This window comes from Oncorhynchus masou, chromosome 27, assembly GCF_036934945.1.
Source record: "Oncorhynchus masou masou isolate Uvic2021 chromosome 27, UVic_Omas_1.1, whole genome shotgun sequence".
NCBI lineage: Eukaryota > Metazoa > Chordata > Actinopteri > Salmoniformes > Salmonidae > Oncorhynchus > Oncorhynchus masou.
In genome coordinates, this window is record NC_088238.1 from 59001307 (window position 1) to 59012593 (window position 11287).

Sequence of the window (11287 nt, forward strand, 5' to 3'; positions counted from 1 at the left end):
TTATTTTGTGCGTTACGTCAAGTTTAATTTTCTTCAACTAAAACATCGGTAAACGACCTATGCCTCATCAGCTGCAGTACTTTCCCCATCAGGTAGCCTAGTGGTTAGAGTGGATGGGCGGCAGGTAGCCTAGTGGTTAGAGTGGATGGGCGGCAGGTAGGGTAGTGGTTAGAGTGTAGGGGCGGCAGGTAGCCTAGTGGTTAGAGTGTAGGGGCGGCAGGTAGCCTAGTGGTTAGAGTGGAGGGGCGGCAGGTAGCCTAGTGGTTAGAGTGTAGGGATGACAGGTAGCCTAGTGGTTAGAGTGTAGGGGCGGCAGGTAGCCTAGTGGTTAGAGTGTAGGGACGGCAGGTAGCCTAGTGGTTAGAGTGGATGGGCGGCAGGTAGCCTAGTGGTTAGAGTGGATGGGCGGCAGGTAGCCTAGTGGTTAGAGTGTAGGGACGGCAGGTAGCCTAGTGGTTAGAGTGGATGGGTGGCAGGTAGCCTAGTGGTTAGACGGCAGGTAGCCTAGTGGTTAGAGTGGATGGGCTAGTGGTTAGAGTGTAGGGGCGGCAGGTAGCCTAGTGGTTAGAGTGTAGGGGCGGCAGGTAGCCTAGTGGTTAGAGTGTAGGGACGGCAGGTAGCCTAGTGGTTAGAGTGTAGAGGCGGTAGGTAGCCTAGTGGTTAGAGCGTAGGGACGGCAGGTAGCCTAGTGGTTAGAGCGTAGGGACGGCAGGTAGACTAGTGGTTAGAGTGTAGGGACGGCAGGTAGCCTAGTGGTTAGAGTGTAGGGACGGCAGGTAGCCTAGTGGTTAGAGTGTAGGGACGGCAGGTAGCCTAGTGGTTAGAGTGTAGGGACGGCAGGTAGCCTAGTGGTTAGAGTGCAGGGACGGCAGGTAGCCTAGTGGTTAGAGTGTAGGGACGGCAGGTAGCCTAGTGGTTAGAGTGTAGGGACGGCAGGTAGCCTAGTGGTTAGAGTGTAGGGACGGCAGGTAGCCTAGTGGTTAGAGTGTAGGGACGGCAGGTAGCCTCGTGGTTAGAGTGTAGGGGCGGCAGGCAGTGTAGTGGTTAGAGTGTAGGGGCGGCAGGTAGCCTAGTGGTTAGAGTGTAGGGGCGGCAGGTAGCCTAGTGGTTAGAGTGTAGGGGCGGCAGGTAGCCTTGTGATTAGTGGGGATGACAGGTAGCCTAGTGGTTAGGCGTAGGGGCGGCAGGTAGCCTAGTGGTTAGAGTGTAGGTAGCCTAGTGGTTAGAGTGTAGGGACCTCAGGTGCCTAGTGGTTAGAGTGTAGAGGTGGCAGGTAGCCTAGTGGTTAGAGTGTAGGGACGGCAGGTAGCCTAGTGGTTAGAGTGTAGGGGCGGTAGGTAGCCTAGTGGTTAGAGTGTAGGGACGGCAGGTAACCTAGTGGTTAGAGTGTAGGGACAGGTAGCCTAGTGGTTAGAGTGTAGGGGCGGCAGGTAGCCTAGTGGTTAGAGTTAGGGACGGCAGGTAGCCTAGTGGTTAAAGTGTAGGGACGGCAGGTAGCCTAGTGGTTAGAGTGTAGGGACGGCAGGTAGCCTAGTGGTTAGAGTGTAGGGACGGCAGGTAGCCTTGTGGTTAGAGTGTAGGGGCGGCAGGTAGGGTAGTGGTTAGAGTGTAGGGCAGGTAGCCTAGGTTAGCGTAGGGACGGCAGGTGGCCTAGTGGTTAGAGTGGAGGGACGGCAGGTAGCCTAGTGGTTAGAGTGTAGGGACGGCAGGTAGCCTAGTGGTTAGAGTGTAGGGACGGCAGGTAGCCTAGTGGTTAGGGTGTAGGGACGGCAGGTAACCTAGTGGTTAGAGTGTAGGGACGGCAGGTAGCCTAGTGGTTAGAGTGTAGGGACGGCAGGTAGCCTAGTGGTTAGAGTGCAGGGACGGCAGGTAGCCTTGTGGTTAGAGTGTAGGGGCGGCAGGTAGGGTAGTGGTTAGAGTGTAGGGGCGGCAGGTAGCCTAGTGGTTAGAGCGTAGGGACGGCAGGTAGCCTAGTGGTTAGAGTGGAGGGACGGCAGGTAACCTAGTGGTTAGAGTGTAGGGACGGCAGGTAGCCTAGTGGTTAGAGTGTAGAGGCGGCAGGTAGCCTTGTGGTTAGAGTGTAGGGATGACAGGTAGCCTAGTGGTTAGAGTGTAGGGACGGCAGGTAGCCTAGTGGTTAGAGTGTAGGGACGGCAGGTAGCCTAGTGGTTAGAGTGTAGGGACGGCAGGTAGCCTAGTGGTTAGAGTGTAGGGACGGCAGGTAGCCTAGTGGTTAGAGTGTAGAGGGAGCAGGTAGTCTTGTGGTTCGAGCGTTGGGGCGGCAGGTAGGGTAGTGGTTAGAGTGTAGGGGCGGCAGGTAGCCTAGTGGTTAGAGCGTAGGGACGGCAGGTAGCCTAGTGGTTAGAGTGGAGGGACGGCAGGTAGCCTAGTGGTTAGAGTGTAGGGACGGCAGGTAGCCTAGTGGTTAGAGTGTAGGGACGGCAGGTAGCCTAGTGGTTAGGGTGTAGGGACCCTAGTGGTTAGAGTGTAGGGACGGCAGGTAGCCTAGTGGTTAGAGTGTAGGGACGGCAGGTAGCCTAGTGGTTAGAGTGTAGGGACGGCAGGTAGCCTAGTGGTTAGAGTGTAGGGACGGCAGGTAGCCTAGTGGTTAGAGTGTAGGGACGGCAGGTAGCCTAGTGGTTAGAGTGGAGGGACGGCAGGTAACCTAGTGGTTAGAGTGTAGGTATGGCAGGTAGCCTAGTGGTTAGAGTGTAGAGGCGGCAGGTAGCCTTGTGGTTAGAGTGTAGGGATGACAGGTAGCCTAGTGGTTAGGATGTAGGGGCGGCAGGTAGCCTTGAGGTTAGAGTGTAGGGATGACAGGTAGCCTAGTGGTTAGAGTGTAGGGACGGCAGGTAGCCTAGTGGTTAGAGTGTAGGGACGGCAGGTAGCCTAGTGGTTAGAGTGTAGGGACGGCAGGTAGCCTAGTGGTTAGAGTGTAGGGACGGCAGGTAGCCTAGTGGTTAGAGTGTAGGGACGGCAGGTAGCCTAGTGGTTAGAGTGTAGAGGGAGCAGGTAGTCTTGTGGTTCGAGCGTTGGGTCAGTACCTGAAAGGTTGCTGGATCGAATCTCTGAGAAAGATTAATTAGGTTAAAAAAAAGATCTGTCGTTGAGCCACCTGGAAGACACGTTTCAGTTGAATGCATTCAGTTGGACAACTGACGAGGTATCTCCCCCTTTCCCCATCTGGTCTCAATGGATATGGACAAACTCGGCTATTTACAAATCAATGGCTCTACACCTGCTGGTAGTTTGTGGTTAAGCAATCACACCTAATGAGGTTCATGTATGATATTGAATTTTCACCACCTCAAAATAACAAAGGAACTGATTTGAAATGGCCTTTCATTTTGTTATGGTTATATTAGAAAATCTAATTTTATATTGACTTTTATAATTAATATCAACTGTATATTATCAACGAGGGAAACATTCCTATTTGGGATATGTTCCTTCCTATGTTCTGTATCAATGTTAAACTCTGTTCATCAGAATCATGTTATAAAGTGTTACATAATGGCCTTGACAAGTAACCTGTGGTCACCTTCAGGACAAAGATGTGTCGTCATGGGGACACATGGCCCAGAGACGGTTTGTGTCGCCCCCCGGTGGTCTATTGAGGTATTAAGCTTTCTCTCGTCCTGTATTTCAATCTCTGCTGCTTTCAGACCATCTGCCTCTGTCTCTCTCTCCTTCTCCTCATTCTCACTCTCTCACAGTAACTCACTGGCTAAGCAAGGGAAGGTGACACTGCTGGAGGGAGGGAGGGCATACAAAGAGAGCTTGAACTGCTGCCAACTCTCCTCTGTTGTACCTCTCTCTCTCTCTCTCCTCCATCGCTCTTCTTTGTCTACCCATCTCCTATTTCAGTGATCTATTGAACGCTGGGCGTTACAGGGCATATAGAGAGACGGAGGGAGGAAGAGAGAAAGAGAGGAATGGAGGGAGGGGAGAGAGGAATGGAAAGAGTCTGTGTGGGGGTGGAGAATTCAATGTGAGTGAGTGAGTGAGTGAGTGACATAACCATGTAATTGCCAGCTGCTCATGCTCCTCCACACAGCACTGACACAGCAGAAAACCCTGAAACACACACAGGACAGCTTGGCAGCAGCATACAGAGCCTTTCCAAACTATTCAGACCCCTTTACTTTTCCAACGTTACAGTTAGTTTTTTTTGACTCATCAATCTACACACAATACCCCATTATGACATCACAATACCCCATTATGACATCACAATACCCCGTTATGACAAAGATTTTTTTTTTTTTTTTTTTTTTACATTTTAGCTCATTTATAAAACCTAAAAACCGGAAATATGACATGTATATAAGTATTCAGTACCTTTACCCAGTACTTTGCTGAAGCACCTTCTGCAGCGATTACAGCATTGAGTCTTGTTGGGTATGATGCTTCAAGCTTGGCACACCTATATATGGGGAATTGCTCACATTCTTCTCTGCAGATCTTCTCAAGCTCTGTCAGGTTGGATTGGCAGTGTCATTGCACAGCTATTTTCAGGTCTCTCCAGAGATGTTTGATCGATCGGGTTCAAGTCTGGGCTCTGGCTGGGTTACTCACGGACATTCAGAGACTTGTCCCAAAGCCACTCCGGCGTTATCTTGGCTGTGTGCTTAGAGTCATTGTCCTGTTGTAAGGTGAACCTTCACCCTGGTCTGAAGCCTTAATTGCTCTGCCTTAGGTTTTCATCAAGGATCTCCATGTACTTTACTCTGTTCATCTTTGCCTCGATCCTGACTAGTCTCCCAGTCCCTGCCGCTGAAAAACACCCCCACAGCATGATGCTGCCACCACCATGCTTCAATGTAGGGATGGTGCCAGGTTTCCTTCAGATGTGACGCTTGGCATTCAAGCCAGGGAGTTCAATCTTGGTTTCATCAGACCAGAGAATCTTGTTTCTCATGGTCTGAGAGTCTTTAGGCTCCGTTTGGCAAACTCCAAGCGGGCTGTAGTGCCTTTTGCTGAGGAGTGGCTTCTGTCTGGCCACTCTACCATAAAGGCTTGATTGGTGGAGTGCTGCAGAGAAGGTTGTCCTTATGGATGTATTTCCTCAGAGGAAATATATTTTAACCATCGGGTTCTTGGGCACCTCCCTGACCAAGGCCATTTCACCCCGATTGCCCAGGTTGGCCGTGCGGCCAGCTCTAGGAAAAGTCTTGTTGGTTCCAAACTTCTTCTATTTAAGAATGATGGAGGCCACTGTGTTTTTGGAGACCTTCAATGCTACAGACATTTTTTGGTTCCCTTCTCCAGATCTTCATAGACAGGTGTGTGCCTTTCCAAATCATGTCCAATCAATTATATTTACCACAGGTGGACTCCAATCAAGTTGTAGAAACATCTTAAGGATGATCCATGGAAACAGAATGCATCTGAGCTCAATGTCGAGTCTCATAACAAAAGGTCTGAATACTTCTGTAAATGTAGAAATTAGCAAAAAGTTCTAAACCTGTTTTTGCTTTGTCATTATGGGGTATTGTGATGTCATTATGGGGTATTGTGATGTCATTATGGGGTATTGTGATGTCATTATGGGCTATTGTGATGTCATTATGGGGTATTGTGATGTCATTATGGGGTATTGTGATGTCATTATGGGGTATTGTGATGTCATTATGGGGTATTGTGATTTCATTATGGGGTATTGTGTGTGTTTTGAGCAAAAAAAATAAAGAAAATAATTGAATACATTTTAGGATAAGGCTGTGATCTCCAAACCCATTTGCATCAAACATTTGAATCTCGGATTATTCAAAGTTATTCAAAGCAGAACTATGCTACCTCAACACACCTGTGCTGTAATTACAAGACAGGAAATAGATGTACAGAACAACACTGAGTACTCATAGATAACGTGTCTACATTTTATTATTTTATATTCAGTTCATTCAATTAATTCAACGGTAGCACAAAAGACAGAAAAATGTACTTTTCAAATTAAAAATGATTATAATTAGGATGAAATCAATGTGATCTGCTAATCGTCATTAATATATATATATATATACTATTTAAATATATATATATATATACTATTTAAATGCATATATCATAATCAACCTTTACCCCTAAAAGCCATACTGTACGGCAGGGGTTGGCAACTAGACTCAGCCACAAAGATGATTTTTGTGGTCCGGGGGCCAGAACATAATTCTAATCATCTGTAAATTGACCACAGCTAAGCTCAAAAAGAGATTGTATTTTTCAAATACAATCATTTCAAACCTTGACTTTACCGAGGCACCATTACCTACGTCTCTTTATTTATTTGTGGGAAAACTTGGGAACAGATTTACTGGGGCTGAATTTCTGGTGATTTTACAATCTCCTTCGACCGGTTTTGGCCCGCGGGCCGTCTGTTACCGACCCCTGGTAAAGTAGTCTTGTTTGTACGGTCTTACATCCACTGGTGGCTTTGCATTACATCTGATAACGTTTAGTCTGACATCTCCTGCCTACACAGACAGGATAAAGACGTTGTGTCAGCAGAACTATTGAAATGTTACATTTACGTTGTGGAAAGATTATTTCCTCAACGTTTGTAGTAACGCATCATTCTTTCAAGTCTGGCAGATTGCCTACCTACAAAGAGCTGTGTGGGGCTCTGATGGTAGACTTACTGTAAGCAAGTGTTGCCTAAACGTTTACATTACAGCGATGTTACGTGGAGATGTAGCTTTTTTTGTGGACCATAAAGCAAAAGAACCTGGTTCTGGTTCTCAAAAAGCTACCTCTACCTCTACCTCTCACAAGCTTGTGCAATTCAGTGCATTGAGACGCATGTAAATACATGTAGTGTGTGTGTGTTAGAGTGTGTGTGTGTGTTAGGGTGTGTTAGTGTGTGTTAGAGTGTGTGAGTGTGTGTCTGTGTGTATTAGTGTGTGTGTGTGTGTATTAGAGTGTGTGTGTGTGTTAGGGTGTGTTAGTGTGTGTGTTAGAGTGTGTGAGTGTGTGTCTGTGTGTATTAGTGTGTGTGTGTGTGTCTGTGTGTATTAGTGTGTGTGTCTGTGTGCATTAGAGTGTGTGTGTGTGTCTGTGTGTATTAGTGTGTGTGTGTGTGTCTGTGTGTATTAGTGTGTGTGTGTGTGTGTGCATGTGTGTGTATCTGCGTGTATTAGAGTGTGTGTGTGTCTGTGTGTATTAGTGTGTGTGTGTGTGTGTCTGTGTGTATTAGAGTGTGTGTGTGTGTCTGTGTGTATTAGAGTGTGTGTATTAGAGTGTGTGTGTGTCTGTGTGTATTAGTGTGTGTGTGTATTCGAGTGTGTGTGTCTGTGTGTATTAGAGTGTGTGTGTCTGTGTGTATTAGAGTGTGTGTCTGTGTGTATTAGAGTGTGTGTGTCTGTGTGTATTAGAGTGTGTGTGAGTGTGTGTGTTTCTGTGTGTATTAGAGTGTGTGTGTGTCTGTGTGTATTAGAGTGTGTGTGTGTCTGTGTCCTCACAGTCTGTTCTATGAGTTGTTGTTTAATCAGTGTTTAAAGGTCATTCTGCTGTTTGCTGCCTAACAGGAGATGGAAGGGAGTTCTATGTGATCGTGTCTCTGTTTAATAATACTGTGAGTTGCCGTGAATTCCTTTTGGACTTTGGGACTGTGAAGAGACCCCTGGTGGCATGTCTTGTGGGGTATGTATGGGGTGTCTGAAGAGACCCCTGGTGGCATGTCTTGTGGGGTATGTATTGGGTGCCTGAAGAGACCCCTGGTGGCATGTCTTGTGGGGTATGTATGGGGTGTCTGAAGAGACCCCTGGTGGCATGTCTTGTGGGGTATGTATGGGGTGTCTGAAGAGACCCCTGGTGGCATGTCTTGTTGGGTATGTATGGGGTGTCTGAAGAGACCCCTGGTGGCATGTCTTGTGGGGTATGTATGGGGTGTCTGAGTTGAATGTTATTTGATGATGCAGACAATCTGCAGTTTTCATCACAGTAATTTTTTTCTCATAAAAACTAGAAGAAAAGTAGTTCATTTCTCGTCAATCCAGGAAAGTTGATGTTAGTTGATGTTGTTGATGTTAGTTGATGTTAGTTGTATATGGGCCTTTAAAGGTGATGCTCTGTTTTGAGCTACAGCTTTTGCCTGGTCTTTCTTTGATACACTTGACCATATTGGCGGACGGTTATTAAGATTAGACAAGATCAGAGCCTGAACAACTAGTTCAGTTGATCTTTGTGTCAAAAATACAGAACATGTTTTTATAACAAACATAGGAGTTTTTATAACAAGCTGGGAGTTTAGCTTCCTCAACTTTCTCAATGGGGAAAGGGGAATAGGGGGGGATACCTAGTCAGTTGTCCAACTGAATGTATTAAACTGAAATGTGTCTTCCGCATTTAACCCAACCACTCTGAATCGGAGAGGTGCGGGGGGCTGCCTTAATCAACATCCACGTCTTCCACACCCTTTATGTACAACTCCAGTTTAGGTTTAGGTCTTAGAGAATATTTTTGAACCAAACACAATGCTTTTAGTTCTATATTTATTAAAAACCAGTTAATTATTAATGACCCATTCTGATACTAACTGTAACTAGAATTTCAGTGAGCTCACTGGCTTTGGGTGCTGACATGTAGACTGTGGTATCATCAGCATTAGTCATTGTAGCTTTGTGTAAGACCAGTGGCAACTCATTTGTAATAATAGAGAAGAGGAAGTGCCCAAGTCAACTGCCCTGAGGGATACCGCACTGTACATATCTGATGTTAGAGAAGCTTCCATTGAAGAACACTCTCTGGGTCCTATTGGATAAATAACATTCCAACCCAATGGAATGTTATTTATCCAACATTCTAACCCATTCCAATGGCAGGTGATGTAAAACCATAGCAAGTGAGTTTCTTCAATAAACATCAAAGGCTACAATGAAATCTAACATTTTAGCTCCGACTATTATCTTCACTATCCATTTCTTTTAACCAATCATCAGTCACCTGAGTCGGTGCCGTAGAAGTTGAGTGCCCTTCTCTATTGGCATGCTGAAAGTCAGGAGTTTACTTGCTCTCTGAAAAATTGCATTGTATTTGGTCAAACACAATTGTCTCCATCAGTTGAATAAGAACAGGCAGCAAACTGATTGGTCGGCTGTTAGAGCCAGCAAAGGGTGCTTTACTATTTTTAGGCAGTGGAATTGGTTTAACTTCCTTCCACGCCTGTGGACACACTCCTTTAGGTTTTTGGTTAAAGACAGAGCAAATAGGGGTGGCGATACAGTCTGCTTCAATTCTCAATAGTTCCCCATCATGGTTGTCTATACCTGGTGGTGATACAGTCTGCTACAGTTCACAATAGTTCCCCATCATGGTTGTCTATACCTGGTGGTATTACAGTCTGCTACCATTCTCTATAGTTCCCCATCATGGTTGTCTATACCTGGTGGTATTACAGTCTGCTACCATTCTCTATAGTTCCCCATCATGGTTGTCTATACCTGGTGGTATTACAGTCTGCTACCATTCTCTATAGTTCCCCATCATGGTTGTCTATACCTGGTGGTGATACAGTCTGCTACAGTTCACAATAGTTCCCCATCATGGTTGTCTATACCTGGTGGTATTACAGTCTGCTACCATTCTCTATAGTTCCCCATCTAGGTTGTCTATACCTGGTGGTATTACAGTCTGCTACCATTCTCAATAGTTCCCCATCTAGGTTGTCTATACCTGGTGGTGATACAGTCTGCTACCATTCTCAATAGTTCCCCATCTAGGTTGTCTATACCTGGTGGTATTACATCTAGTTCCCCATCTAGGTTGTCTATACCTGGTGGTGATACAGTCTGCTACCATTCTCAATAGTTCCCCATCTATCATGGTTGTCTATACCTGGTGGTATTACAGTCTGCTACCATTCTCAATAGTTCCCCATCTAGGTTGTCTACCTGGTGGTGATACAGTCTGCTACCTTTCTCTATAGTTCCCCATCTAGGTTGTCTATACCTGGTGGTATTACAGTCTACCATTCTCAATAGTTCCCCATCTAGGTTGTCTATACCTGGTGGTGATACAGTCTGCTACCTTTCTCAATAGTTCCCCATCATGGTTGTCTATACCTGGTGGTATTACAGTCTGCTTCCTTTCTCAATAGTTCCCCATCTAGGTTGTCTATACCTGGTGATTACAGTCTGCTACCATTCTCAATAATGTCTGTACCTGGTGGTATTACAGTCTGCTACCATTCTCAATAGTTCCCCATCTAGGTTGTCTACCTGGTGGTATTACAGTCTGCTACCTTTCTCAACTTCCCCATCTAGGTTGTCTACCTGGTGGTATTACAGTCTGCTACCTTTCTCAATAGTTCCCCATCTAACCTGGTGGTAACAGTCTGCTTTTCTCAATAGTTCCCCATATTTGTCTATATAAGTCTGCTAATTCTCAATGATCTAGGTTGTCTACCTGGTGGTATTAATCTGTTTTAATTTTCCCCATCTGGTTTTTCTACCTGGTGGTATTACAGTCTGCTACCATTCTCTATAGTTCCCCATCATGGTTGTCTGTGATTACAGTTAATTCTCAATAGTTCCCCATCTAGGTTGTCTTGGTGGTATAAAGTCTGCTACCATTCTCAATAGTTCCCCATCTGGTTGTCTACCTGATGGAAATGATTTGGGTTTTCTGCCCATGATATTCATTTCAGGTTCTCTGCTACCATTCTCAATAGTTCCCCATTTTGTCATTGTGTTTTATCTGTCATTTATCCCCATCTAGGTTTGGAAATATAATTTTTATTTATTGATTTTTGTTAAGTTTAGTCTCAAAATGTTGTCTATACCTGGTGGTATACAGAATGTACAGCTCAATAGTTCCCCATCAGGTTGTCTGTACCTGGTGTATGTCACCTCTTTTTCATTGTGTCTTTGAAACATACAATTCTTAAATTCATCATCAATCCTGGTGGTATTACAGTCTGCTAACAGTTCTTATCAGTTATCTATACCTGGTGGTAACAGTCTGCTACCATTCTCAACAACTGGTCTATACCTGGAATATTTCTACCAATACTTCCATACTGTCACCTGGTGGTATTCCTACTTCTCTATAGTTCAATCACATACCTGGATCTCCCATTCTCATATATCACCTGGATTCCTGCTTCCTCATAGTTCCCCATCACACCTGGATTCCCTTCCTCATACCCCATCACCCTGGTGGTATTCCTTCCATCATAGTTCCCCATCACTATACCTGGTGGTATTCCTGCTACCATTCATAGTTCCCCATCACTATACCTGGATTCCCCATTCTCAATCATACACACCTGGATTCCCTTCCAACCTCATAC